At 45.2% G+C, this 27,409-nt stretch overlaps 1 non-coding gene and 45 pseudogenes across 1 annotated transcript; all 46 read left to right on the top strand.

Moving 5' to 3' along the window:
* The first annotated feature begins 146 nt into the window (after nt 1-146).
* Nucleotides 147-265, top strand: LOC148252656 (5S ribosomal RNA; annotated as a pseudogene).
* Nucleotides 266-3,765: 3,500 nt separating this feature from the next.
* LOC148252657 (5S ribosomal RNA) lies at nt 3,766-3,884 on the top strand (annotated as a pseudogene).
* A 205-nt stretch (nt 3,885-4,089) lies between these two features.
* On the top strand, nt 4,090-4,209 carry LOC148252658 (5S ribosomal RNA; annotated as a pseudogene).
* Nucleotides 4,210-4,416: 207 nt separating this feature from the next.
* Nucleotides 4,417-4,535, top strand: LOC148252659 (5S ribosomal RNA; annotated as a pseudogene).
* Nucleotides 4,536-5,095: 560 nt separating this feature from the next.
* LOC148252660 (5S ribosomal RNA) lies at nt 5,096-5,214 on the top strand (annotated as a pseudogene).
* Nucleotides 5,215-5,773: 559 nt separating this feature from the next.
* On the top strand, nt 5,774-5,892 carry LOC148252661 (5S ribosomal RNA; annotated as a pseudogene).
* Nucleotides 5,893-6,127: 235 nt separating this feature from the next.
* On the top strand, nt 6,128-6,246 carry LOC148252662 (5S ribosomal RNA; annotated as a pseudogene).
* A 515-nt stretch (nt 6,247-6,761) lies between these two features.
* Nucleotides 6,762-6,880, top strand: LOC148252663 (5S ribosomal RNA; annotated as a pseudogene).
* A 204-nt stretch (nt 6,881-7,084) lies between these two features.
* Nucleotides 7,085-7,203, top strand: LOC148252664 (5S ribosomal RNA; annotated as a pseudogene).
* Nucleotides 7,204-7,761: 558 nt separating this feature from the next.
* Nucleotides 7,762-7,881, top strand: LOC148252665 (5S ribosomal RNA; annotated as a pseudogene).
* Nucleotides 7,882-8,413: 532 nt separating this feature from the next.
* Nucleotides 8,414-8,527, top strand: LOC148252666 (5S ribosomal RNA; annotated as a pseudogene).
* Nucleotides 8,528-9,088: 561 nt separating this feature from the next.
* LOC148252667 (5S ribosomal RNA) lies at nt 9,089-9,207 on the top strand (annotated as a pseudogene).
* A 205-nt stretch (nt 9,208-9,412) lies between these two features.
* Nucleotides 9,413-9,531, top strand: LOC148252668 (5S ribosomal RNA; annotated as a pseudogene).
* Nucleotides 9,532-9,768: 237 nt separating this feature from the next.
* Nucleotides 9,769-9,887, top strand: LOC148252669 (5S ribosomal RNA; annotated as a pseudogene).
* Nucleotides 9,888-10,728: 841 nt separating this feature from the next.
* On the top strand, nt 10,729-10,847 carry LOC148252670 (5S ribosomal RNA; annotated as a pseudogene).
* Nucleotides 10,848-11,403: 556 nt separating this feature from the next.
* On the top strand, nt 11,404-11,522 carry LOC148252671 (5S ribosomal RNA; annotated as a pseudogene).
* Nucleotides 11,523-11,728: 206 nt separating this feature from the next.
* Nucleotides 11,729-11,847, top strand: LOC148252672 (5S ribosomal RNA; annotated as a pseudogene).
* A 204-nt stretch (nt 11,848-12,051) lies between these two features.
* LOC148252673 (5S ribosomal RNA) lies at nt 12,052-12,170 on the top strand (annotated as a pseudogene).
* A 561-nt stretch (nt 12,171-12,731) lies between these two features.
* LOC148252674 (5S ribosomal RNA) lies at nt 12,732-12,850 on the top strand (annotated as a pseudogene).
* Nucleotides 12,851-13,405: 555 nt separating this feature from the next.
* Nucleotides 13,406-13,524, top strand: LOC148252675 (5S ribosomal RNA; annotated as a pseudogene).
* A 530-nt stretch (nt 13,525-14,054) lies between these two features.
* Nucleotides 14,055-14,173, top strand: LOC148252676 (5S ribosomal RNA). The gene has a single exon (XR_015814873.1). It is a non-coding gene; the product is annotated as a 5S ribosomal RNA (ribosomal RNA).
* Nucleotides 14,174-15,089: 916 nt separating this feature from the next.
* Nucleotides 15,090-15,208, top strand: LOC148252677 (5S ribosomal RNA; annotated as a pseudogene).
* Nucleotides 15,209-15,677: 469 nt separating this feature from the next.
* On the top strand, nt 15,678-15,796 carry LOC148252678 (5S ribosomal RNA; annotated as a pseudogene).
* Nucleotides 15,797-16,003: 207 nt separating this feature from the next.
* Nucleotides 16,004-16,122, top strand: LOC148252679 (5S ribosomal RNA; annotated as a pseudogene).
* A 560-nt stretch (nt 16,123-16,682) lies between these two features.
* On the top strand, nt 16,683-16,801 carry LOC148252680 (5S ribosomal RNA; annotated as a pseudogene).
* Nucleotides 16,802-18,009: 1,208 nt separating this feature from the next.
* On the top strand, nt 18,010-18,128 carry LOC148252681 (5S ribosomal RNA; annotated as a pseudogene).
* A 563-nt stretch (nt 18,129-18,691) lies between these two features.
* LOC148252682 (5S ribosomal RNA) lies at nt 18,692-18,805 on the top strand (annotated as a pseudogene).
* Nucleotides 18,806-19,364: 559 nt separating this feature from the next.
* On the top strand, nt 19,365-19,483 carry LOC148252683 (5S ribosomal RNA; annotated as a pseudogene).
* Nucleotides 19,484-19,718: 235 nt separating this feature from the next.
* On the top strand, nt 19,719-19,837 carry LOC148252684 (5S ribosomal RNA; annotated as a pseudogene).
* A 205-nt stretch (nt 19,838-20,042) lies between these two features.
* Nucleotides 20,043-20,161, top strand: LOC148252685 (5S ribosomal RNA; annotated as a pseudogene).
* Nucleotides 20,162-20,395: 234 nt separating this feature from the next.
* Nucleotides 20,396-20,514, top strand: LOC148252686 (5S ribosomal RNA; annotated as a pseudogene).
* Nucleotides 20,515-21,073: 559 nt separating this feature from the next.
* Nucleotides 21,074-21,192, top strand: LOC148252687 (5S ribosomal RNA; annotated as a pseudogene).
* A 206-nt stretch (nt 21,193-21,398) lies between these two features.
* On the top strand, nt 21,399-21,517 carry LOC148252688 (5S ribosomal RNA; annotated as a pseudogene).
* Nucleotides 21,518-21,724: 207 nt separating this feature from the next.
* On the top strand, nt 21,725-21,843 carry LOC148252689 (5S ribosomal RNA; annotated as a pseudogene).
* Nucleotides 21,844-22,049: 206 nt separating this feature from the next.
* Nucleotides 22,050-22,168, top strand: LOC148252690 (5S ribosomal RNA; annotated as a pseudogene).
* Nucleotides 22,169-22,373: 205 nt separating this feature from the next.
* On the top strand, nt 22,374-22,492 carry LOC148252691 (5S ribosomal RNA; annotated as a pseudogene).
* Nucleotides 22,493-23,053: 561 nt separating this feature from the next.
* On the top strand, nt 23,054-23,172 carry LOC148252692 (5S ribosomal RNA; annotated as a pseudogene).
* A 207-nt stretch (nt 23,173-23,379) lies between these two features.
* Nucleotides 23,380-23,498, top strand: LOC148252693 (5S ribosomal RNA; annotated as a pseudogene).
* Nucleotides 23,499-23,698: 200 nt separating this feature from the next.
* LOC148252694 (5S ribosomal RNA) lies at nt 23,699-23,817 on the top strand (annotated as a pseudogene).
* A 206-nt stretch (nt 23,818-24,023) lies between these two features.
* LOC148252695 (5S ribosomal RNA) lies at nt 24,024-24,142 on the top strand (annotated as a pseudogene).
* Nucleotides 24,143-24,701: 559 nt separating this feature from the next.
* Nucleotides 24,702-24,820, top strand: LOC148252696 (5S ribosomal RNA; annotated as a pseudogene).
* Nucleotides 24,821-25,379: 559 nt separating this feature from the next.
* Nucleotides 25,380-25,498, top strand: LOC148252697 (5S ribosomal RNA; annotated as a pseudogene).
* Nucleotides 25,499-25,704: 206 nt separating this feature from the next.
* On the top strand, nt 25,705-25,823 carry LOC148252698 (5S ribosomal RNA; annotated as a pseudogene).
* Nucleotides 25,824-26,029: 206 nt separating this feature from the next.
* On the top strand, nt 26,030-26,148 carry LOC148252699 (5S ribosomal RNA; annotated as a pseudogene).
* A 207-nt stretch (nt 26,149-26,355) lies between these two features.
* LOC148252700 (5S ribosomal RNA) lies at nt 26,356-26,474 on the top strand (annotated as a pseudogene).
* Nucleotides 26,475-27,030: 556 nt separating this feature from the next.
* On the top strand, nt 27,031-27,149 carry LOC148252701 (5S ribosomal RNA; annotated as a pseudogene).
* The last annotated feature ends 260 nt before the right edge of the window (nt 27,150-27,409 follow it).

Below are 27,409 nucleotides of genomic sequence, written 5' to 3' on the forward strand. Positions count from 1 at the left end.
ATTCGCTAATGTGAGTCAAGGCACCGTGGCATTTTACTTGATATTAGAACGAGAACGAGAGGTGCAGCTCGCACGCACAAGGAAACAAATGACGGGAGGGGGAAGAAAGGAGAAGGAGTGTATGTATTTGCAGCGCGAAATTAAAAAAGTGCGATCATACCAGCACTATTGCACCGGATCCCATCAGAACTCCGCAGTTAAGTGTGCTTCGGCGAGAGTAGTACTAGGATGGGTGACCTCCTAGGGAGTCCTCGTGTTGCACCAATTTTTTTTTCGGAGGGGTCGCTAGACTTTACACGCGAATGTAATTATGAACCGCTGGTTCATTCACAAAGGTGAGTCACGGTGCTGGGTAATTTTACTTGATATTAGAACGAGAAGGAGAGATGCAGAGTGCACATCCTGCGGAAGAGGTACTGGCCAGGCTGAGAATAGACTAGGGGTCCTATGGTGGTTCTTGCTGATATAGTGGGGGCACTGGATTATACTGTGGCGGTGCCTGGCAATACTGTGGCTGGGGCACTGGATTATACTGCGGCGGTAGCACCGGGTGGTACTGTGGAGGAGCAGGCTCGTACCGGGGTTGCTCAGGATCCTCTCGCTGCAGTGGTGGCTCAACCTGTGGAAGCGGGGGAGGGTCAGGTAGTTCCCTTCTCTCCTCTCGGCCCTACTGAGCAGCAATGAGTCTCTCGAGTATCTCAAATATCTTGTCAACGTCTTCCCGAAGCAAACCATCCTGGGTTACTCGATTTAGTGGGGGTCTTCCTCTTCTCATCTCTCCGTACCTGCATTTCACAAGGAAGGGTTGAGTAATGATTCATTGGTTTGGTGTTTCTCTAAGTATCATTGTGTAAGGGATGAGTCCAAGGAACGCGGCTCTGATACCAACTGTAACAACACCAGAAATCCAAAAGAAAATGCATATAAAAATCTGAGTGCGGAAGTGAAATAAAAGATTTAGGTTAATATGCCTTACATAATAACTTAAAAGTACTAAACAATATCAAAGAGTAAGTCCTCTAAAGGAAATACTAGAAATGAAAGAAGTATAAAGAAAACTATAAGACATCTAGTATCTACTCGCCGTCTTCTTGTGGATCGGGCTCGGGAACCAGGTCTTCCTGATCTGAAATGGTTAAGTAAGGAATGAGCTACACTAACCCAGTAAGGACATCACACTATTTGCCGTCACAGAAGCAAAGGTTGGTAGAAAATTAAAACAACCAATAAAGCAGTAGATTTAAACAAATTCATTTATCAATAATCAAACCATTTACCGTCCACTTACCGCAGTGAGATTTATAAAAACAACCTATGGAAACAATAATATTATATATATCATAAATTCATATATAATCTGTAAGATAGCACATATCATACTTTTATATTCAAATCATCAAATAACAATTTTCCCTTCTTATCAGCCTACTAGTATCCATGGGAATCCATAGGGGTCCCCACTACACGTGAACCATTTTCCTTAAAAAACTTAATTCCAAGGCCGTTCCCATACCCCGTTCGGTATGGACGCCAAAATAATAAACCTCAATACCCCGTTCGGTATGAGGGTGAAGCGGGTCGTCCCCATACCCCGTTCGGTATGGGCGCCAAATGACTAAATCTTCATTCCCCGTCCAGTATGAGACAACGTTCACGGTAGAGTTCTCTATGAACCCAGTCCATCCACCATCTCCCAGGATATCTAGTGAGGCTGTCATCTTATCCATTTATCAAATCCCATCCCATTCCTATTTATCCTTAGTCTCCATTACCAACTCAAACATAAATGCATAGACAAGTAACGTGCATCCAACAAAGCAAGCATATCTTAGATTTCCAAAATTAAACAGTAGTGATATATGCATTCAAAATCATAGAATAAATAAACCAGATACCATAATGCATTTAAACTGTAAAATAAATCAAACAGGAATTAACAAAGAAATATGCGAGGTTCGGGCTCCATTAGCAACCGTAATTAATTATGCATATCTATTTAATTTGTACAAATACAGTATTATCATTTATTCAGACTTCAATTCCATGATAGGAAATAGGATGAGGGGTCCTTACCAGATTTGACACCGAACCCTAGATTTTCACTGCGGTTACGGGCAGTCCCTAGGTTCCCTAAATCTTTTCTTGGGAACTGAAACGTGCTTACAGTACCTACACATGTCCTAAATAACCCAAAAATCAGACCCAGGGCCAATTCGGCCAATTTCAGAATTCTGGCACGGGGGCTCCGCCGTGATCTGGCGCCGCCTCCGCCGCTCACGGCAGTGATCCGCCTCAAGTTGGCTATTTTCGGCCAAATTCAGCTAAACTTGTATCGGTTCCTGTGAGAAAACACCCTTAGGGCCCTCGATGAGATTATTTATAATCATCCGCTTTTGATCTGAGCCGTTCGTCGTTATAATCATCCGTTTTTTATCTGAGCCGTTCGTCGCATTTAATATGAACCGTCCGATCGCAATTAAATAGGAAATGAATCTGGACCATTCATCGTGATTCAATCTGGACCGTCCGTGCACGATTCAATCTGGGTCGTCCGTGCGCGATGCAATCTGGGCTGTCCGTGCGCGTTTTTGATCTGGGTCGTCTGTGCGTGCAGGAACAGATATCATCCATTCGATCGCGCGCACGCAGATCGCCCACGTGGCTTCCTTTCGCGTCAGCGTCTTTGCCACACGACGCGTCCTGGTTGGCTGGGCTGCTGACCGGGCAGCTGACGTGGCACAATTTTTTTAAATTACGTTTTGACCCTCCGATTTTCAATTTTTCTTTCAAAAATACCCCCAGAACTAAAATTTTCACCCCTTTTTCCCAAAATTGTTTTCAATTAAATCCCTAAATAATGTTTACCCCTTATTATTGTTATTATTTCTATTAAAATAAATTAAACTAAATTAAATTCAATATATTATTACATAATTAATCATTATATTCATATAATAATTACCAAATAAAATAAAAAGAAAGGGTTGAGGTGTTACAGATGTATCCCTAAAAATCACATACACTAGCAAACTAACTTTAAAATATTCTAAAAACATTGTGAATTTTTTAAATATTTTGATTCTTCTTACAATAGTGTGATTTTTAATTGAATTTTGAAATCATCTTTTTTGATACTTTTAATGTTTAAAAAGATATTTTAACTTGAAAATTTGTGTGATTTAGACTGAGATATGAAGTAAATACATGACCAATCACAACTAAAGTTGAAGTGTTATTTGTGTCTATTCGGAGTAATATTTTGGTGATGACCTCACATATCATAAAAATGATTAATGATTTAAATCAATAGATTTTTTTTTCTTTTGAGACTCTTTCTACATATAAAGCTCATTCACAAGGAAACAAATGACGGGAGGGAAATGGAATGAGAAAGCGTGTATGAATTTGCAGCGCAGAATGAAACATGAGCGATCATACCAGCACTAATGCAACGGATTCTATCAGAACTCCGCAGGTAAGGGTGCTTGGGCGAGAGTAGTACTAGGATGGGTTATCTCCTGCGAAATCCGTGTATTTCACCCATTTTCTTGGGAAGTCCTCGTGTTGCACCCATTTATTTATAGATGATTCTTTCGACATTACGCACGACTTGAATTATTGCCCACAGGTTTATTCGCAAATGTGAGTCACGGCACCGTGGCATTTTACTTTATATTAGAACGAGAACGAGAGGTGCAGTGCGCACGCACAAGGGAGGAAGAAAAAAGGAGAAGGAGTGTATGTACTTGCAGTGCAAAATTATTCAGGTGCGATCATACCAGCACTAATGCATCGGATCCCATCAAAACTCCGTAGTTAAGTGTGCTTGGGCGAGAGTAGTACTCGGATGGGTGACCTCCTGGGAAGTCCTCGTGATGCACCCATTTTTTTTAGATGGGTCATTCGACGTTACGCGCTAATGGAATTATGAACCGCTGGTTCATTCGCAAAGGTGAGTCACGGTGCCGGGGCATTTTACTTGATATTAGAACGAGAAGGAGAGGAGCAGTGTGAACGCCCAAGGAAACAAATGACGGGAGGGGGGAGGGAAGGAGAAAGTGTGTATGTATTTGCAGCGCGAAATGAAACATGTGCGATCATACCAGCACTAATTCACCGGATCCTATCAGAACTCCACAGTTAATTGTGCTTTGGCGAAAGTAGTACAAGGATGGGTTATCTCCTGGGAAGTTATTCGTGTTGCACGCATATTTTTTTTTAGATGGGTGGTTCGACGTTACGCGCGACTTGAACTATAGTCCGTTGTTTTATACGCAAATGTGAGTCAAGACGCAGGGGTATTTTAATTGATATTAGAACGAGAAGGAGATGTGAAGTGTGAACGCACTAGGAAACAAATGACGGGAGGGGGAAGAAAGGAGAAGGATTGTATGTATTTGCAGCACGAAATAAAACATGTGTGATCATACCAGCACTAATGCACCAGATCCCATCAGAACGCAACAGTTTAGAGTGTTTGGGCGAGAGTAGTACTCGGATGGGTGACCTCCTGGAAAGCCCTCGTGTTGCACCCATTTTTTTTCGGATGGGTCATTTGACGTTACGCGCGAATGGAATTATGAACCGCTGGTTCATTCGCAAAGGTGAGTCACGATGCTGGGGCATTTTACTTGATATTAGAACGAGAAGGAGAGATGCAGAGTGCACGCACAAGGAAACAAATAACGGGAAGGGGGATGGAAGGAGAAAAAGTATATGTATTTGCAACGCAAAATGAAACATAAGGGATCATACCAGCACTAATGCAACGGATTCTATCAGAACTCCGCAGTTAAAGGTGCTTGGGCGAGAGTAGTACTAGGATGGGTGACCTCCTACGAAGTCCTTATATTTCAACATTTTTCTCGGGAAGTCCTCGTGTTGCACCTATTTTTTTGCAGATGATTATTTCGACGTTACGCGCGACTTGAATTATGGTCCGTAGGTTTATTCGCAAATGTGAGTCATGGTGCCGTGGCATTTTACTTGATATTAGAACGAGAACAGGAGGTGCAGTGCGCACGCACAAGAAAACAAATGACGGGAGGTGGAAGAAAGGAGAATGAGTGTATGTATTTGCAGCGCGAAATGAAACAGGTGCGATTCTATTAGCACTAATGCACCGTATCTCATCAGAACTCCACAGTTAAGTGTGCTTGGGCGAGAGTAGTACTCGGATGGGTGACCTCCTAGGAAGTCCTCGTGTTGCATCCATTTTTTTCGGATGGGTCGTTCGACGTTACCCGCGAATGGAATTATGAATCGCTGGTTCATTCGCAAAGGTCAGTCACGGTGCCGGGGCATTTTATTTGATATTAGAACGAGAAGGAGAGATGCAGAGTGCACGCACAAGGAAACAAATGACAGGAGGGGGGATGGGAGGAGAAATAGTGTATGTATTTACAGCGCAGAGTGAAACATGAGCGATCATACCAGAACTAATGCAACAGATTCTATCAGAACTCCGCGGTTAAGGGTGCTTGGGCGAGAGTAGTACTAGGATGGGTGACCTCCTGCGAAGTCCTTATATTTCACCCATTTTCTTCGGAAGTCCTCGTGTTGCACCCATTTTTTTGCAGATGATTCTTTCGACGTTACGCGCGACTTAAATTATGGTCCACAGGTTTATTCGCAAATGTGAGTCACGGCACCGTGGCATTTTACTTGATATTTGAACGAGAACGAAAGGTGCAATGCGCACGCACAAGGAAACAAATGACGGGAGGGGGAAGAAAGGAGAAGGAGTGTATGTATTTGCAGCGCGAAATTAAACAGGTGTGATCTTACCAGCACTAATGCACCGGATCCCATTAGAACTCCGCAGTTAAGGGTGCTTGGGCGAGAGTAGTACTAGGATGGGTGACCTGCTGCGAAGTCCTTATATTTCACCCATTTTCTTGGGAAGTCCTCGTGTTGCACCAAATTTTTTGCAGATGATTCTTTCGACATTACGCGCGACTTGAATTATGGTCCGCAGGTTTATTCGCAAATGTGAGTCACGGCGCCATGGCAGTTTACTTGATATTAAAACGAGAACGGGAGGTGCAGTGCGCACGCACAAGGAAACAAATGACGGGAGGTGGAAGAAAGGAGAATGAGTGTATGTATTTGCAGCGCGAAATTAAACAGGTGTGATTCTATTAGCACTAATGCACCGTATCCCATCAGAACTTCGCAGTTAAGTGTGCTTTGGCGAGAGTAGTACTCGGATGGGTGACCTCCTGGAAAGTCCTCGTGTTACACTCATTTTTTTTCGGATTGATCGTTCGACGTTACGCGCGAATGGAATTATGATCCGCTGGTTCATTCGCAAAGGTGAGTCACGGTACCGGGGCATTTTACTTGATATTAGAACGAGAACGGGAGGTGCAGTGCACACGCACAAGGAAACAAATGACGGGAGGGGGAAGAAAGGAGAAGGAGTGTATGTATTTGCAGTGCGAAATTAAACAGGTGCAATCATACCAGCCCTAATGCACCGGATCCCAGGAGTGTGCTTGGGCGAGAGTAGTACTCTGATGGGAGATCTCTTGGGAAGTCCTCGTGTCGCACCAATTTTTTTTCAGACGGGTAGTTCGACATTACGCGCGACTGGAGCTATGGTCCGCTAGTTTATACACAAATCTGAGTCAAGAAGCAGGTGCATTTTAATCGATATTAGAATGAGAATGAGCGGTGCAGGATGAACGCACAAGGAAACAAATGATGGGAGGGGTGAGTGAAGGAGATGGAGTGTATGTATTTTCAGCGCGAAATGAAACAGGTGCGATCATACCAGCACAAATGCACTGGATCCCATCAGTACTCCGCAGTTAAGTGTGCTTTGGTGAAAGTAGTACAAGGATGGGTTACCTCTTAGGGAGTTCTCGTGTTGCACCCATTTTTTTTAGATGGGCCGTTCGAGGTTACGCGCGACTGGAACTATGGTCCACTGGTTTATACGCAAATGTGAGTTAAGACGCAGGGGCATTTTAATTGATATTTGAACGAGAAGGAGAGGTGAAGTGTGAACGCACCCCGAAACAAATGACGGGAGGGGGAGGAAAGGAGAAGGAGTATATCTATTTGCAACGCAAAATTAAACCAGTGCGATCATACCAGCACTAATGCTCCGGATCCCATCAGAACTCCGCACTTAAGTGTGCTTGGGCGAGAGTAGTACTCGGATGGGTGACCTCCTGTGATGTCCTCGTGTTGCGCCCGTATTTTTTCAGAGGGATCGTTCGACGTTACGCGCGAATAGATTTATGAACCGCTAGTTCATTGGCAAAGGTGAGTCACGGTGCCAGGGCATTTTACTTAATATTAGAACGAGAAGGAGAGATGCAGAGTGCAAGCACAAGGAAACAAATGACGGGAGGGGGGATGGAAGGAGAAAGAGTGTATGTATTTGCAGCGCAGAATGAAACATGAGCGATCATAACAGCACTAATGCAAGGATTCTATCAGAACTCCGCAGTTAAGGGTGCTTAGGCGAGAGTAGTACTAGGATGGGTGACCTCTTGCGAAGTCCTTATATTTCAACCATTTTCTTGGGAAGTCCTCGTGTTGCACCTTTTTTTTGCAGATGATTCTTTCGACATTACGCACGACTTGAATTATGGTGCACAGGTTTATTCACAAATGTGAGCCACGGCGCCGGGGCATTTTACTTGATATTAGAACGAGAACAGGAGGTGCAGTGCGCACGCACAAGGAAACAAATGACAGGAGGAAGAAGAAATGAGAAGGATTTTATGTATTTGCCACGAGAAATTAAATAGGTGCGATCATACCAGCCCTAATGCACCGGATCCCTTAAGAAACTCCGCAGTTAAGTGTGCTTGGGCGAGAGTAGTACTCTGATGGGTGAACTCCTGGGAAGTCCTCGTGTCGCACCAATTTTTTTTCAGACGGGTCGTTTGATGTTACGCGCGACTTAAACTATGGTCCAATGATTTATAAGCAAATGTGAGTCAAGAAGCAGGGACATTCTAATCGATATTAGAACGAGAAGGAGAGGAGCAGTGTGAACGCACAAGGAAACAAATGATGGGAGGGGGGAGGGAAGGAGAAGGAGTGTATGTATTTTCAGCACGAAATGAAACTGGCGCGATCATACCAGCACAAATGCACCGGATCCCATCAGAACTCCACAGTTAAGTGTGCCTTGGCGAAAGTAATACAAGGATGGGTTACCTCCTCGGAAGTTCACGTGTTGAACACATTTTTTTTTTCAGATAGGCCGTTCGACGTAACGCGCGACTGGAACTATGGTCCGCTGGTTTACACGCAAATGTGAGTCAAGACGCAGGGGCATTTCAATTGATATTAAAACGAGAAGGAGAGGTGAAGTGTGAACGCACCAGGAAACAAATGACGGGAGGGGGAAGAAAGGAGAAGGAGTGTTTGTATTTGCAGCACGAAATGAAACAAGTGCGATCCTACGAGCACTAATGCACCGGATCTGAACTCCGTAGTTAAGTGTGCTTGGGCGAGAGTAGTACTCGGATGGGTGACCTCCTGGGAAGTCCTCGTGTTGCACCTATTTTTTTTTAGATGGGTCGTTCGACGTTACGCGCGAATGGAATTATGAACCGCTGGTTCATTAGCAAAGGTGAGTCAAGGTGCCGGGAAATTTTACTTGATATTAGAACGAGAAAGAGAGATGCAAAGTGCACGCACAAGGAAACAAATGACGGGAGTAGGGATGGATGGAGAAAGAGTGTATGTATTTGCAACGCAAAATGAAACATGAGCGATCATACCACCACTAATGCAATTGATTCTATTAGAACTCTGCAATTTAAGGGTGCCTGGGCGAGAGTAGTACTAGGATGGGTGACCTCCCGCGAAGTCCTTATATTTCACCAATTTTCTTGGGAAGTCCTCGTGTTGCACTCATTTTTTTACAGATGATTCTTTCAACGTTGCGCGTGACTTGAATTATGGTCCGCAAGTTTATTCGCAAATGTGAGTCACGGCGCCGTGGGATTTTACTTGATATTTGAACGAGAACGGGAGGTGCAGTGTGCACGCACAAGGAAACAAATGACGGGAGGGGGAAGAAAGGAGAAGGAGTGTATGTATTTGCAGCGCGAAATTAAACAGGTGCGATCATTCCAGCACTAAAGCACCGGATCCCATTAGAACTCTGTAGTTAAGTGTGCTTGGGCGAGAGTAGTACTCGGATGCGTGACCTCTTCGGAAGTCCTCGTGTTGCACCCATTCTTTTTCAGATGTGTCTTTCGACGTTACGCACGAATAGAATTATGAACTGCTTGTTCATTCGCAAAGGTGAGTCACGGTGCCGGGGCATTTTACTTGATTTTAGAACGAGAAGGAGAGGTGAAGTGTGAACGCACCAGGAAACAAACGACGGGAGGGGGAAGAAAGGAGAAGGAGTGTATGTATTTGCAGCGCGAAATGAAACAGGTGCGATCATACCAGCACTAATGCACCGGATCTCATCAGAACTCCGCAGTTAAGGGTGCTTGGGCGATAGTAGTACTAGGATGGGTCACCTCCTGCGAAGTCCTTATATTTCACCCATTTTCTTGGGAAGTTCTCGTGTTGCATCCATTTTTTTTTCAGATGGGTCGTTAGACACTACGCGCGATTGGAACTATGGTCCGCTTGTTTATACGCAAATGTGAGTCAAGAAGCAGGGGCATTTTAATCGATATTAGAACGAGAAGGAGAGGTGCAGTGTGAGTGCAGAAGAAAACAAATGATGGGAGAGGGGAGGGAAGGAGATGGACTGTATGTATTTTCAGCACGAAATGAAACAGTTGTGATCATACCAGCACAAATGCACTGGATCCCATCAGAACTCCGCAGTTAAGTGTGCTTTGGTGAAAGTAGTACAAGGATGGGTTACCTCCTGGGAAGTTCTCGTGTTGCACCCATTTTTTTTTTCAGATGGATCATTCGACGTTACGTGCGTCTGGAACTATGGTCCGCCGGTTCATACGCAAATGTGAGTCAAAACGCAGGGGCATTTTAATTGATATTAGAACGATAAGGAGAGGTGAAGTCTGAACGCACCAGGAAACAAATGACGGGAGGGGGAAGAAAGGAGAAGGAGTGAATGTATTTGCAGTGCGAAATTAATCAAGTGCGATCATTCAAGCACTAATGCACCGGCTCGGATGGGTGACCTCCTGGGAAGCCCTCGTGTTGCACCCATTTTTTTTTGGATGGGTCGTTCGACATTACGCGCGAATGGAATTATGAACCGCTGGTTCATTCGCAAAGGTGAGTCACGGTACCAGGGCATTTTACTTTATATTAGAACAAGAAAGAGAGATGCTGAGTGTACGCAGAAGGAAACAAATGACGGGAGGGGGGATGGAAGGAGAAAAAGTGTATGTATTTGCAGCGCAGAATGAAACATGAGCGATCATACCAGCACTGATGACACGGATTCTATCAGAACTCCGCAAGTTAAGGGTGCTTGGGCGAGAGTAGTACTAGGATGGGTGACCTCCTGCGAAGTCTTTATATTTCACCCATTTTCTTGGGAAGTCCTTGTGTTGCACCCATTTTTTTGCAGATGATTCTTTCAACGTTACGCGCGACTTGAATTATGGTCCAAAGGTTTATTCTAAAATGTGAGTCACGGCGCCGTCGCATATTACTCGATATTTGAACGAGAACGGGAGGTGCAGTCCGCACGCACAAGGAAACAAATGACGGGAGGGGGAAGAAAGGAGAAGGAGTGAATGTATTTGCAACGCGAAATTAATCAGGTGCGATCATACCAGCACTAATGCACCGTATCCCATCAAAACTCCGCAGTTAAGTGTGCTTGGGCGAGAGTAGTACTCGAATGGGTGACCTCCTGGGAAGTCCTCGTGTTACACCTATTTTTTTTCGGATGGGTCGTTCGACGTTACGCGCGAATAGAATTATGAACCGCTGGTTCATTAGCAAAGGTGAGTCACGGTGCCAGGGCATTTTACTTGATATTAGAACGAGTAGGAGAGATGCAGAGTGCACGCACAAGGAAACAAATGACGGGAGGGGGGATGGAAGGAGAAAGAGTGTATGTATTTGCAACGCAGAATGAAACATGAGCGATCATACCACCACTAACGCAATGGATTCTATTAGAACTCAGCTAGTTAAGGGTGCATGGGCGAGAGTAGTACTGGATGGGTGACCTCCTGCAAAATCCTTATATTTCACCCATTTTCTTAGAAAGTCCTCGTGCTGTACCCATTTTTTTGTAGATGATTCTTTCGACGTCACGGGCGATTTGAATTATAGTCTCCAGGTTTATTTGCAAATGTGAGTCACGGCGCCGTGGCATTATACTTGATATTTGAACGAAAACAGGAGGTGCAGTGCGTACAAGGAAACAAATAACGGGAGGGGGAAGAAAGGGGAAGGAGTTTATTTATTTGCAGCGCCAAATTAAACAGGTGTGATCATACCAGCACTAATGCACCGTATCCCATCAGAACTCTGCAGTTAAGTGTGCTTGGGTGAGAGTAGTACTCGGATGGGTGAGCTCCTGGGAAGTCCTCGTGTCGCAACAATTTTTTTTCAGACGGATCGTTCGATGTTACACGCGACTGGAACTACGGTCCGCTGGTTTATACGCAAATTTGAGTCAAGAAGCAGGAGCATTTTAATCGATATTAGAACGAGAAAGAGAGGTGCAGTGTGAACGCACAAGGAAACAAATTATTGGATGGGGGAGGGAAAGAGAAGGAGTGTATGTATTTTCAGCACGAAATGAAACAGGTGCGATCATACCAGCACAAATGCACCGGATCCAATCAGAACTCCGCAGTTAAGTGTGCTTTGGCGAAAGTAGTACAGGGATGGGTTACCTCCTGGGAAGTTCTCGTATTGCACCCATTTTTTTTAAATAAGTCGTTCGACGTTACGCGCGACTGGAACTATGGTCCGTTGGTTTATACGCAAATGTGAGTCAAGACGCAGGGGCATTTTAATTGATATTAGAACGAGAAGGAGAGGTGAAATGTGATCACACCAGGAAGCAAATGACGGGAGGGGGAAGAAAGGAGAAGGAGTGAATGTATTTGCAGCACAAAATTAATCAGTTGCGATCACACCAGCACTAATGCAACGGATCCCATCAGAACTCCGCAGTTAAGTGTGCTTGGGCGAGAGTAGTACTCGGAGGGGTGACCTCCTAGGAGATCCTCGTGTCGCACCTATTTTTTTTCGGATGGGTCGTTTGACGTTACGCGCGAATGGCATTATGAACCACTTGTTCATTCGCAAAGGTGAGTCACGGTGCCGGGGCATTTTACTTAATATTAGAACGAAAAGGAGAGATGCAGAGTGGACGCACAAGGAAACAAATGACGGGAGGGGGGATGGAAGGAGAAATAGCGTATGTATTTGCAGCAGAGAATGAAACATGAGCGATCAAACCAGAACTAATGCAACAGATTCTATCAAAACTCTGCAAGTTAAGGGTTCTTGGGCGAGAGTAGTACTAGGATGGGAGGCCTCCTTCGAACTCCTTATATTTCACCTATTTTCTTGGGAAGTCATCGTGTTGAACCCATTTTTTTCCAGATGATTCTTTTGACGTTACGCGCGACTTGAATTATGGTCCGCAGGTTTATTTGCAAATGTGAGTCACGGTGCCGTGGCATTTTACTCGATATTTGAACGAGAACAGGAGGTGTAGTGCGCACGCACAAGGAAACAAATGACAGGAAGGAGAAGAAAGGAGAATGAGTAAATGTATTTACAACGTGAAATTAATCAGGTGCGATCATACCAGCACTAATGCAGCGGATCCCATCAGAACTCCGCAGTTAAGTGTGCTTGGGCGAGTGTAGTACTCGGATGGGTGACCTCCTGGGAAGTTCTCATGTTGCACTTATTTTTTTTCAGATGGGTCGTTCGACATTACGCGCGAATGGAATTATGAACCGCTGGTTCATTGGCGAAGGTGAGTCACGGTGTCGGAGAATTTTACTTGATATTAGAACGAGAAAGAGAGATGCAAAGTGCACGCACAAGGAAACAAATGACGGGAGGGGGGATGGAAGGACAAAGAGTGTATGTATTTGCAGCGCGGAATGAAACATGAGCGATCATACCACCACAAATGCAATGGATTCTATTAGAACTCCACAAGTTAAGGGTGCTTGGGCGAGAGTAGTACGAGGATGGGTGACCTCCTGTGAAGTCCTTATATTTCACCATTTTCTTGGGAAGTCCTCGTGTTGCACCAATTTTTTTGCAGATGATTCTTTCCACGTTACGTGCGACTTGAATAATGGTCCGCAGGTTTATTTGCAAATGTGAGTCACGACATCGTGGCATTTTACTTGATATTTTAACGAGAACGGGAGGTGCAGTGTGTATAAAAAACAAATGACGAGAGGGGAAAGAAAGGAGAAGGAGTGTATGTATTTGCAGCGCAAAATTAAATAGATGCGATCATACCTGCACTAATGCACCGGAACCCATCAGAACTCTGCAGTTAAGTGTGCTTGGGCGAGGGTAGTACTCGGATGGGAGACCTCCTTGGAAGTCCTCGTGTCGCAACAATTTTTTCTCAGACGGGACGTTCGACGTTATGCGCAACTGGAACTATGGTCCGCTGGTTTATATGCAAATGTAAGTCAAGAAGCAGGAGCATTTTAATCAATATTAGAACGAGTAAAAGAGGTGTAGTGTGAACGCACAAGGAAACAAATTATTGGAGGGGGGAGGGAAGGAGAGGGAGTATTTGTATTTTCAGCACTAAATGAAACATGAGCGATCATACCAGCACAAATCCATCGGATCCCATCAGAACACCGCAGTTAAGTGTGCTTTGGCGAAAGTGGTACAAGGATGGGTTACCTCTGGGAAGTTCTCGTGTTGCACCCATTTTTTTTTTAGATGAGTCGTTCGACGTTACGCGCGACTGGAACTATGATCCGCTCGTTTATACGCAAATGTGAGTCAAGACGCAAGGGAATTTTAATTGATATTAGAACGAGAAGAAGAGGTGAAGTGTGAACGCACCAGGAAGCAAATGACGGGAGGGGGAAGAAAGGAGAAGGAGTGTATGTATTTGCAGTGCGAAATGACACAGGTGCGATCATACCAGCACTAATGCACCAGATCCCATCAGAACTCCGCAGTGAAGTGTGCTTGGGCGAGAGTAGTACTTGGATGGGTGACCTCCTGGGAAGTCCTCGTGTTGCACCCATTTTTTTCGGATGGGTCGTTCGACGCTGCGCACGAATCGAATTATGAAATGCTAGTTCATTCGCAAAGGTGAGTCACGGTACTGGGGCATTTTACTTTATATTAGAACGAGAAGGAGAGATGTAGAGTGCACGCGCAAGGAAACAAATGACGGGAGGGGGGATGGAAGGAGAAAGAGTGTATGTATTTGCAGCGCAGAATGAAACATGAGCGATCTTACAAGTACTAATGCAACGGATTCTATCAGAACTCCGCAAGTTAAGGGTGCTTGGGCGAGAGTAGTACTAGGATGGGTGACCTCCTGCGAAGTCCTTATATTTCACCCATTTTCTTGGAAAGTTCTCGTGTTGCACCCATTTTTTTGCAGATGATTCTCTCGACGTTACGCGCGACTTGAATTATGTTCCACAGCTTTATTCGCAAATGTGAGTCATGGCGCCGTGGCATTTTACTTGATATTTGAACGAGAACGGGAGGTGCAGTGCGCACACACAAAGAAACAAATGACGGGAGGGGGAAGATATGGAAATGAGTGAATATGAGTCAAGAAGCAGGGGCATTTTAATCGATATTAGAACGAGAAGGAGAGGTGCAGTGTGAACGCACAAGGAAACAAATGATAGGAGGGGGGAGAGTAGTACTAGGATGGGTGACCTCCTGCGAAGTCCTTATATTTCACCCATTTTATTAAGAAGTCCTCGTGTTGGACCTATTTTTTTGCAGATGATTCTTTCGACATTACGCGCGACTTGAATTATGGTCCGCAGATTTATTCGCAAATGTGAGTCACGGTGTCGTGGCATTTTACTTGATATTAGAACGAGAACGGGAGGTGCAGTGCGCACGCACAAGGAAACAAATGACGGGAGGGGGAAGAAAGGAGAAGGCGTGTATGTATTTGCAGCGCAAAATTAAACAGGTGTGATCATACCAACACTAATGCACCGGATCCCATCAGAACTCTATAGTTAATTGTGCTTGGGCGAGAGTAGTACTCGGATGGGTGACCTCTTGGGAAGTCCACGTGTCGCCCAATTTTTTTTTTCAGACGGGTCGTTTGACGTTACGCGCAACTTGAACTATGGTCCGCTGGTTTATACGCAAATGTGAGTTAAGAAGCAGGGGCATTTTAATTGATATTAGAACGAGAATGAGAGGTGCAGTGTGAACGCACAAGGAAACAAATGATGGGAGGAGGGAGGGAAGGAGAAGGATTGTATGTATTTTCAGCACAAAATGAAGCAGGTGCGATCATACCAGCACAAATGCACCGGATCCCATCAGAACTACGCACCAATTTTTTTTTTCAGACGGGTCGTTCGACGTTACGTGCGACTTGAACTATGGTCCGCTGGTTTATACGCAAATGTGAGTCAAGAAGCAGGGTAATTTTAATCGATATTAGAATGAGAAGAAGAGGTTCAGTGTGAACGCACAAGCAAATAAATGATGGGAGGGGGGAGGGAAGGAGAAGGAGTGTATGTATTTTCAGCACGAAATGAAACAGGTGCGATCATACCAGCACAAATGCACCGGATCCCATGAGAACTCCGCAGTTAAGTATGCTTTGGCGAAAGTAGTACAAGGATGGGTTACCTCCTGTGAAGTTTTCGTGTTGCACTTATTTTTTTTTTCAGATGGGCCGTTCGACGTAACGCGCGACTGGAACTATGGTCCCCTGGTTTATACGCAAATGTGAGTTAAGACGCAGGGGCATTTTAATTGATATTAGAACGAGAACGGAAGGTACACTGTGAACGCACACGGAAATAAATGACGGGAGGGGGAAGAAAGAAGAAGGAGTGTATGCATTTGCAGCTTGAAATTAAATAGGTGCGATCAAACCAGCACCAATGCACCGAATTCCATCAGAACTCTGCAATTAAGCGTGCTTGGGCGAGAGTAGTACTCGGATGGGTGACCTCTTGGGAAGTCCTCATGTTGCACCAATTTTTTTCGGATGGGTCGTTCGACGTGACGCGCGAATGGAATTATGAACCGCTGGTTCATTCACAAAGGTGAGTCACGGTGCCGGGGCATTTTACTTGATATTAGAACGAGAAGCAGAGATGTAGAGTGCACGCATAAGGAAACAAATGACGGGAGGGGGGATGGACGGAGAAGGAGTGCATGTATTTGCAGCGCTGAATGAAACATGTGCGATCATACCAACACTAATGCAACGGATTCTATCAGAACTCCGCAAGTTAAGGGTGCTTGGGCGAGAGTAGTACTAAGATGGGTGACCTACTGCGAAGTCTTTATATTTCACCCATTTTCTTGGGAAGTCCTCATGTTGCACCAATTTTTTTGCAGATGATTCTTTCGATGTTACGGGCGACTTGAATTATGGTCCGCAGATTTATTAGCAAATGTTAGTCACGGTGCCGTTGCATTTTACTTTATATTTGAACGAGAACGGGAGGTGCAGTGCGCACGCACAAGGAAACAAATGACGGGAGGGGCAAGAAAGGAGAAGGAGAGTATGTATTTGCAGCGCGAAATTAAACAGTTGCTATCATACCAGCACTAATACACTGGATCCCATCAGAACTCCACAGTCAAGTGTGCTTGGGCGAGAGTATTTTTCGGATGGGTGACCTCCTGGGAAGTCATCGTGTTGCACCTATTTTTTTTTGGATGGGTCGTTTGATGTTACGCGCGAATGGAATTATGAACCACTGGTTCATTCGCAAAGGTGAGTCATGGTGCCAGGGCATTTTAGTTGATATTAGAACGAGAATGAGAGATGCAGAGTGCACGCACAAGGAAACAAATGACGGGAGGGGGGATGGAAGGAGAAATAGTGTATGTATTTGCAGCGCAGAATGAAACATAAGCGATCATACCAGCACTAATGCAACAGATTCTATCAGAACTCCGCAGGTAAGGGTGCTTGGGCGAGAGTAGTACTAGGATGGGTTACCTCCTGCGAAGTCCTTGTATTTCACCCATTTTCTTGGGAAGTCCTCGTGTTGCACCCATTTATTTACAGATGATTCTTTCGACGTTACGCACGACTTGAATTATTGTCCGTAGGTTTATTCACAAATGTGAGTCACGGCGCCGTGGCATTTTACTTTATATTAGAACGAGAACGAGAGGTGCAGTGCGCACGCACAAGGAAACAAATGACGGGAGGGGGAAGAAAGGAGAACGAGTGTATGTATTTGCAGCGCGAAATTAAACAGTTGCTATCATACCAGTACTAATACACTGGATCCCATCAGAACTCCACAGTCAAGTGTGCTTGGGCGAGAGTATTTTGTGGATGGGTGACATCCTCGGAAGTCCTCGTGTCGCACCAATTTTATTTCAGACTGGTCGATCGACGTTATGCGTGACTGGAACTATGGTCCGCTAGTTTATACGCAAATGTGAGTCAAGAAGCAGGGGCATTTTAATCGATAATAGAACGAGAAAGAGAGGTGCAGTGTGAACGCACAAGGAAACAAATCATGGGAGGGGGAGGAAAGAATGAGTGTATGTATTTTCAGCACGAAATGAAAGAGGTGCAATCGTACCAGCACAAATGCACCAGATCCCTTCAGAACTACGCAGTTAATTTTGCTTTGGCGAAAGTAGTACAAGGATGGGTTACCTCCTGGGAAGTTCTCGTGTTGCACCAATTTTTTTTTTCAGAACGTTCGTTCGACGTTACGCGCGACTTGAACTATGGTCCGCTGGTTTATACGCAAATGTGAGTCAAGACGCAAGGGCATTTTAATTGATATTAGAAACGAGAATGAGAGGTGAAGTGTGAACGCACCAGGAAACAAATGAATGGAGGGGGAAGAAAGGAGAAGTAGTGTATGTATTTGCAGCGCAAAATGAAACAGGTGCGATCACACCAGCACTAATGCACCGGATCCCATAAGAACTCCGCAGTTAAGTGTGCTTGGGGGAGAGTATTACTCGGATTGGTGATCTCTTGGGAAGTCCTTGTGTTGCACCTATTTTTTTTCTGATGGGTCGTTCGACGTTATGCGCGAATGGAATTATGAACCGCTGGTTCATTCGCAAAGGTGAGTCACGATGCCGGGGCATTTTACTTGATATTAGAATGAGAAGGAGAGATCCAGAGTGCACACACAAGGAAACAAATGACGGGAGGTGGGATGGAAGGAGAAAGAGTGTATGTATTTGCAGCGGAGAATGAAACATGAGCGATCATACCAGCACTAATGCAACAGATTTGATCAGAACTCCGCAAGTTAAGGGTGCTTGGGCCAGAGTAGTACTAGGATGGGTGACCTCCTGCGAAGTCCTTATAATTCACCCTTTTTCTTCGGAAGTTCTCGTGTTGCATCCATTTTTTTTTTCAGATGGGTCGTTTGATGTTACGCGCGACTGGAACTATGGTCCGCTGGTTTATACGCAAATGTGAGTCACGGCGTCGTGGCATTTTACTTGACATTTGAACGAGAACGGGAGGTGCAGTGCGCACGCACAAGAAAAGAAATGACGGGAGGGGGAAGAAAGGAGAAGGAGTGTATGTATTTGCAGCGCGAAATGAAACAGGAGCCATCATACCAGCACTAATGCACCGGATCTGAACTCCGCAGTTAAGTGTGCTTGGGCGAGAGTAGTACTCGGATGGGTGACCTCCTTGGAAGTCCTCGTGTTGCATCCACTTTTTTTCGGATGGGTCGTTCGACGTTACCCGCGAATGGAATTATGAACCGCTGGTTAATTTGCAAATGTGAGTCACGGTGCCGGGGCATTTAACTTGATATTATAACGAGAAAGAGAGATGCGGAGTGCACGCACAAGGAAACAAATGACGGGAGGGGGGATGGGAGGAGAAAGAGTGTATATATTTGTAGCGCATAGTGAAACATGAGTGATCATACCAGAACTAATAAACGGATTCTATCATAACTCCGCGGTTAAGGGTGCTTGGGTGAGAGTAGTACTAGGATGGGTGACCTCCTGCAAAGTCCTTATATTTCACCCATTTTCTTCGGAAGTCCTTGTGTTGCACCCATTTTTTTGCAGATGATTCTTTCGACGTTACGCGCGACTTGAATTATGGTCCGCAGGTTTATTCGCAAATGTGAGTCACAGCGCCGTGGCATTTTACTTGATATTTGACCGAGAACGGGAGGTGCAGTGCGCATGCACAAGGAAACAAATGACGGGAGGGAGAAAAAATGAGAAGGAGTGTATGTATTTGCAGCGCGAAATTAAACAGGTGCGATCATACCATCACTAATGCACCGGATCCCATCAGAACTCCGCAGTTAAGGGTGCTTGGGCGAGAGTAGTACTAGGATGGGTGAGCTCCTGCGAAGTCCTTATATTTCACCCACTTTCTTGGGATGTCCTCGTGTTGCACCCATTTTTTTACAGATGATTCTTTCGAAGTTATGCGTGACTTGAATTATGGTCTGCAGGTTTATTCGCAAATGTGAGTCCCGACGCCGTGGCATTTTACTTGATATTTGAACGAGAACAGGAGGTGCAGTGCGCAGGCACAAGGAAACAAATGACGGGAGGGGGAAGAAAGGAGAAGGATTTTATGTATTTGCCGCGAGAAATTAAATAGGTGCGATCATACTAGCACTAATGCACCGGATCCCATTAGAACTCCGTAGTTAACTGTGCTTGGGCGAGAGTAGTACTTGGATGGGTGACCTCCTCGGATGTCCTTGTGTCGCACAATTTTTTTTTCAGATGGGTTATTCGAAATTACGCGCGACTGTAGTTATGGTCCGCTGGTTTATACGCAAATATGAGTTAAGAAGCAGGGGCATTTTAATCGATATTAGAACGAGAAGGAGAGGTGCAATGTGAATGCACAAGGCTACAAATGCTGGGAGGGGGATGGAAGGAGAAGGAGTGTATGTATTTTCAGCTCAAAATAAAACAGGTGCGATCATACCAGCACTAATGCAACGGATTCTATCAGAACTCCGCAGGTAAGGGTGCTTGGGCGAGAGTAGTACTAGGATGGGTTACCTCTTGCGAAGTCCTTATATTTCACCCATTTTCTTGGGAAGTCCTCGTGTTGCATCCATTTTTTTGTAGATGATTCTTTCGATGTTACGCACGACTTGAATTATATCCGTAGGTTTATTCGCAAATGTGAGTCACGGCGCCGTGGAATTTTACTTGATATATTAACGAGAACGGGAGGTGCAGTGCGCACACACAAGTAAACAAATGACGGGATGGGGAAGAAAGGAGAAGTAGTGTATGTATTTGCTGCGCAAAATTAAACAGGTGCGATCATACCATCACAAATGCACTGGATCCCATCAGAACTCCGCAGTTATGTGTGCATGGTCGAGAGTAGTACTCGGATGGGTGACCTCCTGGGAAGTCCTCGTGTCGCACCAATTTTTTTTCAGACGGGTCGTTCGACGTTACGCGCGACTGGAGCTATGGTCCGCTGGTTTATACGCAAATGTGAGTTAAGAAGCAGGGGCATTTTAATCGATATTAGAACGAGAAGGAGAGGTGCAGTGTGAACGCACAAGAAAACAAATGATGGGAAGGGGATGGAAGGAGAAGGAGTGCATGTATTTTCAGCACGATATAAAACAGGTGCGATCATACCAGCACTAATGCAACGGATTCTATCAGAACTTCGTAGGTAAGGGTGCTAGTGCGAGAGTAGTACTAGGATAGTTTACCTCCTGCGAAGTCCTTATATTTTACCTATTTTCTTGGGAAGTCCTCGTGTTGCACCCATTTTTTTGCAGATGATTCTTTTGATGTTACGCACGACTTGAATTATGGTCCGTAGGTTTATTCGCAAATGTGAGTCACGGCGTCGTGGAATTTTACTTGATATATTAACGAGAATGGGAGGTGCAGTGCGCACACACAAGGAAACAAATGACGGAAGGGGGAAGAAAGGAGAAGGAGTGTATGTATTTGCAGTGCGAAATTAAACAGGTGCGATCATACCAACACTAATGCACCGGATCCCATCAGAACTCCGCAGTTAAGTGTGCTTGGTCGAGAGTAGTACTCGGATGGGTGACCTCCTAGGAAGTCCTCGTGTCGCACTAATTTTTTTTTAGACGGGTAGTTCGACGTTATGCGCGACTGGAACTATTGTCTGCTGGTTTATACTCAATTGTGAGTCAAGAAGCAGGGGCATTTTAATCGATATTAGAACGAGAAGGAGAGGTGCAGTGTGAACGCACAAGAAAACAAATGATGGAAGGGGGGAGGGAAGGAGAAGGAGTGTATGTATTTTCAGCACGAAATAAAACAGGTGCGATCATACCAGCACAAATGCACCGGATCCCATCGTAACTCTGTAGTTAAGTGTACTTTGGCCAAAGTAGTACAAGGATGGGTTACCTCCTGGGAAGTTCTCGTGTCGCACCCATTTTTTTTTTCAGATGGGTCGTTTGACGTTACGCGCTATTGGAACTATTGTTTGCTGGTTTATACGCAAATGTGAGTCAAGACCCAGGGGCATTTTAATTGATATTAGAACAAGAAGGAGAGGTGAATTGTGAACGCACCAGGAAACAAATGACGGGACGGGGAAGAAAGGATAAGGAGTGTATGTATTTGCAGTGCGAAATTAAACAGGTGCGATCATACCAACACTAATGCATAGGATCCCATCTTAACTCTACAGTTAAGAGTGCTTGGGCGAGAGTAGTACTCGGATGGGTGAACTCCTTGGAAGTCCTCGTGTCGCACCAATTTTTTTCCAGACGGGTCGTTCGACGTTACGCGCGACTGGAGCTATGGTCCGCTTGTTTATACGCGAATGTGAGTCAAGAAGCATGGGCATTGTAATCGATATTAGAATGAGATAGAGAGGTGCAGTGTGAACGCACAAGGAAACAAATTATGGGAGGGGGGAGGGAAGGAAAAGGAGTGTATGTATTTTCAGCACGAAATGAAACAGGTGCGATCATACCAGCAAAAATGCACCAGATCCCATAAGAACACTGCAGTTAAGTGTGCTTTGGCAAAAGTAGTACAAAGATGGGTTATCTCCTGGGAAGTTCTCGTGTTGCACCCATTTTTTTTTAGATGGGTCGTTTGACGTTACGCGCAACTGGAACTATAGTCCGCTGGTTTATACGCAAATGTGAGTTAAGACGCAGGGGCATTTTAATTGATATTAGAACGAGAAGGAGAGATAAAGTATGAACGCACCAGGAAACAAATTACGGGAGGGGAAAGAAAGGAGAAGGAGTGTATGTATTTGCAGCGCAAAATGAAACAGGTGCGATCATACCATCACTAATGCACCGGATCCCATCAGAACTCCGCAGCTAAGTGTGCTTGGGCGAGATTAGTACTCGGATGGGTGACATCCTGGGAAGTCCTCGTGTTGCACTCATTTTTTTTCGAATGGGTCGTTCGACGTTATGCGCGAATGGAATTATGAACCGCTGGTTCATTTGCAAAGGTGAGTCACGGTGCCGGGGCATTTTACTTGATATTAGAATGAGAAGGAGAGATGCAGAGTGCATGCACAAGGAAACAAATGACGGGAGGGGCGATGGAAGGAGAAGGAGTATATGTATTTTCAGCACCAAATGAGACAGGTGCGATCATACCAGCACAAATGCACCGGATTCTATCAGAACTCCGCAAGTTAAGGGTGCTTGGGCGAGAGTAGTACTAGGATGTGCGACCTCCTGCGAAGTCCTTATATTTCATCCATTTTCTTTGGAAGTCCTCGTGTTGCACCAATTTTTTTGCAGATGATTCTTTCGACGTTACGCGCGACTTGAATTATGGTCTGCAGGTTTATTCGCAAATGTAAGTCACGGCGCCGTGGCATTTTACTTGATATTAGAACGAGAACAGGAGGTGCAGTTCGCACGCACAAGGAAACAAATGACGGGAGGGGGAAGAAAGGAGAAGGATTTTATGTATTTGCCGTGTGAAATTAATTAGGTGCGATCATACCAGCACTAATGCACCGGTTTCCATTAGAACTCTGTAGTTAAGTGTGCTTGGGCTAGAGTAGTACTCGGATGGGTGACATCTTGAGAAGTCCTCGCGTCGCACTAATTTTTTTTCAGACAGGGTCGTTCGACGTTACATGCGACTGGAACTAGGGTTCGCTGGTTTATACGCAAATGTGAGTCAAGAAGCTGGGGCATTTTAATCGATATTAGAACGAGAATGAGAGGTGCAGCGTGAACGCACAAGGAAACAAATGATGGAAGGGGGGAGGGAAGGAGAAGGTGTGTATGTATTTGTAGCGTGAAATGAAACATGTGAGATCATACCTGCACTAATTCACCGGATCCTATCAGAACTCCGCAGTTAAATGTGCTTGGGCGAGAGTATTACTCGGATGGGTGACCTCCTGGGAAGTCCTCGTGTTGCACCCATTTTTTTTCCGATGGGTCGTTCGATATTACGCGCGAATGGAATTATAAACCACTGGTTCATTCGCAAAGGTGAGTCACGGTGCCGTCCCATTTTTCTTGATATTAGAACGAGAAGGAGAGATGCAGAGTGCACGCACAAGGAAACTAATGACGGAAAGGGGGAGGGAAGGAGTGTATGTATTTTCAGCACAAAATGAAACGGGTGCGATTATACCAGCACAGATGCACCGGATCCCATCAGAACTCCGCAGTTAATTGTGCTTTGGCGAAAGTAGTTTAAGGATGGGTTTCCTCCTGGGAAGTTCTCATGTTGCACCCTTTTTTTTTTCAGGTAGGCCGTTCGACGTTACGCGCGACTGGAACTATGGTCCGCTGGTTGATAAGCAAATGTGAGTCAAGACGCAGTGACATTTTAATTGATATTAGAACGAGAAGGAGAGGTGAAGTTTGAACGCACTAGGAAACAAATGACGGGAGGGGGAATAAAGGAGAATGAGTGTATGTATTTGCAGTGTGAAATGAAACAGGTGCGATCATACCAGCACTAATGCACCGGATCCCATCAGAACTCCACAGTCAAGTGCACTTGGGCGAGAGTAGTACTCGGATGGGTGACCTCCTGGGAAGTCCTCATCTTGCACCCTTTTTTTTCGGATGGGTCGTTCGACGTTATGTGCGAATGGAATTATGAACCGCTGGTTCATTCGCAAAAGTGAGTCACGGTGCCGGGGCAATTTACTTGATATTAGAACGAGAAGGAGAGATGCAGAGTGCACGCACAAGGAAATAAATGATGGGAGGGGGGATGGAAGGAGAAATAGTGTATGTATTTGCAGCGCAGAATGAAACTTGAGGGATCATACCAGCACTAATGCAACGGATTCTATCAGAACTCCGCAGTTAAGGGTGCTTGGGCGAGAGTAGTACTAGGATGGGTGACCTCCTGCGAAGTCCTTATATTTTACCCATTTTCTTGGGAAGTCCTCGTGTTGCACCCATTTTTTTACAGATGATTCTTTCCACGTTACACGCGACTTGAATTATGTTCCGCAGGTTTATTCACAAATATGAGTCACTGCGCCGTGGCATTTTACTTGATATTAGAACGAGAATGGGAGGTGCAGTGCGCACGCACAAGAAAACAAATGACGGGAGGGGGAAGAAAGGAGAAGGATTTTATGTATTTGCCGCGCGAAATTAGATAGGTGCGATCATACCAGCATTAATGCACCGGATCCCATCAGAACTCTGTAGTTAAGTGTGCTTGGGCGAGAGTAGTACTTAGATGGGTGACCTCCTGGGAAGTCCTCACCTCGCACTAATTTTTTTTCAGACAGGTCGTTCGACGTTACGCGCGACTTGAACTATGGTCCGCTGGTTTATACGCAAATGTGAGTTAAGAAGCAGGGGCATTTTAATTGATATTAGAACGAAAAGGAGAGGTGCAGTGTGAACGCACAAGGAAACAAATGATGAGAGGGTGAGGGAAGGAGAAGGAGTGTATGTATTTTAAGCACGAAATGAAACAGGTGTGCTCATACCAGCACTAATGCAACGGATTCTATCAGAACTCCGCAGGTAAGGGTGCTTGGGCGAGAGTAGTACTAGGATGGGTTACCTCCTGCGAAGTCTTTATATTTCACCCATTTTCTTGGGACGTCCTCGTGTTGCACCCATTTTTTTGCAGATGATTCTTTCATCGTTACGCGCGACTTGAATTATGGTCCGCAGGTTTATTCGCAAATGTGAGTCACGGCGCCGTGGAATTTTACTTGATATTTAAACGAGAACGGGAGGTGCAGTGCGCACACACAAGGAAACAAATGACGGGAGGGGGAAGAAAGGAGAAGGAGTGTATGTATTTGCAGTGCGAAATTAAACAGGTGCGATCATACCAACACTAACGCACCGGATCCCATCAGAACTTCGCAGTTAAGTGTGCTTGAGCGAGACTAGTACTCGGATGGGTGACATCTTGGGAAGTCCTCGTATCACACCAACTTTTTTTCAGACGAGTCGTTCGACGTTATGCGCGACTAAAACTATTGTCCACTGGTTTATAAGCAAATGTGAGTCAAGAAGAAGCGGCATTTTAATCGATATTAGAACGAGAAGGAGAGGTGCAGTGTGAATGCACAAGAAAACAAATTTTGGGAGGGGCGAGGGAAGGAGAAGGAGTGTATGTATTTTTAGCACGAAATGAAACAGGTGCGATCATACCAACACAAATGCACTGGATCCCATCAGAACTCCGTAGTTAAGTGTGCTTTGGCGAAAGTAGTACAAGGATGTGTTACCTCCTGGGAAGTTCTCGTGTCACACCAATTTTTTTTCAGACGAGTCGTTCGACGTTACGCGCGACTGGAACTATTGTCCGCTGGTTTATAAGCAAATGTGAGTCAAGAAGAAGCGGTATTTTAATCGATATTAGAACGAGTAGAAGAGGTGCAGTGTGAACGCACAAGGAAACAAATTATGGGAGGGGGGAGGGAAGGAGAAGGAGTATATGTATTTTCTGCACGAAATGAAACTGGTGCGATCATACCAGCAAAAATGCACTAGATTCCATAAGAACTCCGCAGTTAAGTGTGCTTTGGCGAAAGTAGTACAAGGATGGGTTACCTCCTGGGAAGTTCTCGTGTTGCACCCATTTTTTTTTCCAGATGGGTCGTTCGACGTTACGCGCGACCGGAATTATGGTCCGCTGGTTTATACGCAAATGTGAGTCAAGACGCAGGGGCATTCTAATTGATATTAGAACGAGAATGAGAGGTGAAGTGTGAACGCACCAGGAAACAAATGAAGGGAGGGGGAAGAAATGAGAAGGAGTGTATGTATTTGCAGCGCGAAATGAAACAGGTGCGATCATACCAGCACTAATGCACCGGATCCCATAAGAACTCCGCAGTTAAGTGTGCTTGGGCGAGAGTAGTACTCGGATGGGTGAGCTCCTGCGAAGTCCTCGTGGTGCACCCATTTTTTTTTGGATGCTCGACGTTACGCGCGAATGGAGTTATGAACCATTGGTTCACTCGCAAAGGTGAGTAGCGGTGCTGGGACATTTTACTTGATATTAAAACGAGAAGGAGAGATACAGAGTGCACGCACAAGGAAACAAATAACTGGAGGGGGGATTGAAGGAGAAAGAGTGCATGTATTTGAAGCGCAGAATGAAGAATGAGTGATCATACCAGCACTAATGCAACGGATTCTATCAGAGCTCCGCAAGTTAAGGGTGTTTGGGCGAGAGTAGTACTAGGATGGGTGACCTCCTGCGAAGTCTTTATATTTCACCCATTTTCGTGGGAAATTCTCGTGTTGCACCCATTTTTTTGCAGATGATTCTTTCGACGTTACGCGCGACTTGAATTATGGTCCGCAGGTTTATTCGCAAATGTGAGTCACTGCGCCGTGGCATTTTACTTGATATTATAACGAGAACGGGAGGTGCAGTGCGCACGCACAAGGAAACAAATGACGGGAGGGGGAAGAAAGGAGAAGGAGTGTATGTGTTTGCAGCGCGAAATTAAACAGGTGCGATCATACTAGCTCTAATGCAACGGATCCCATCAAAACTCCGCAGTTAAGTGTGCTTGGGCGAGAGTAGTACTCGGATGGGTGACCTCATAGGAAGTCCTCGTGTCGCACCAATTTTTTTCAGACGGGTTGTTCGACGTTACGCGCGACTGAAATTATTGTCCGCTGGTTTATACACAAATGTGAGTCAAGAAGCAGGGGCATTTTAATCGATATTAGAACGAGAAAAAGAGGTGCAGTGTGAACGCACAAGAAAACAAATGATGGGAGGGGGGAGGGAAGGAGAAGGAGTATATGTATCTTCAGCGTGAAATGAAACAGGTGCGATCATACCTGCAAAAATGCACCGGATCCCATCAGATATCCGCAGTTAA

Source organism: Carica papaya, chromosome 8 (assembly GCF_054855325.1).
Source record: "Carica papaya isolate Zhongbai chromosome 8, ASM5485532v1, whole genome shotgun sequence".
NCBI classification, from domain to species: Eukaryota; Viridiplantae; Streptophyta; class Magnoliopsida; order Brassicales; family Caricaceae; genus Carica; species Carica papaya.